This window comes from Trachymyrmex septentrionalis, unplaced genomic scaffold (assembly GCF_001594115.1).
Source record: "Trachymyrmex septentrionalis isolate Tsep2-gDNA-1 unplaced genomic scaffold, Tsep1.0 scaffold66, whole genome shotgun sequence".
Lineage (NCBI taxonomy): Eukaryota > Metazoa > Arthropoda > Insecta > Hymenoptera > Formicidae > Trachymyrmex > Trachymyrmex septentrionalis.
In genome coordinates, this window is record NW_017305843.1 from 657220 (window position 1) to 657829 (window position 610).

Consider the following 610-nt stretch of genomic DNA (forward strand, 5'->3'; position numbering starts at 1 on the left):
CGTTAACGTGATAATAACATTAAATTTTAATAGTCTTGTTTACCACTTTCATATACAATATAATTTTTTTTTTTTAATTGTCACGTGTTGGTAACTACTCATTATATTATAGAGGAGAAGTGTTATGGTAGTAATATAATGGCTCTCTTAATATTTTCGTTATAATATCTTCGCTTAAGTAGTGAATTCTAATAATTATAACTTATAGAATTATTTACTCAATAACTCGTTACACGATGACGCTAATATATTGTACAATAGCAAGCATTTATTATAACGTAATTTTACTTTTAAGCATTTCAAAACATGTTTAAGTACATTTTAGTATTTAATTACATTTAGTATTTAATTACACATTATACTTCCTCATTCTTTTTAAGCTTGAGAGTATTATCACACGAATACGTATATTTGAGTTACTCGTTAATATTTTATTTCGAGTTATGTAAAGTTAAACAATACTATGGCTTTTTTTAACGTGGCTGTCTAAGTGTGCTAATTGCTAATGACCTCTTTTTCAATATTTTTATATTAAAATAATTATTCCATAAATTTGTAGCTCTACTGTTAATATATATATATATATATATATATATATATATATATATAT

The 610-nt window shown here is 23.0% G+C and overlaps 1 protein-coding gene across 2 annotated transcripts in view; it reads left to right on the forward strand.

Annotated features, from left to right (window-relative positions):
* LOC108753140 (pikachurin) overlaps window positions 1–610 on the forward strand; it is a 138131-nt gene that overhangs the window by 46125 nt on the left and 91396 nt on the right. The window lies entirely within an intron of this gene.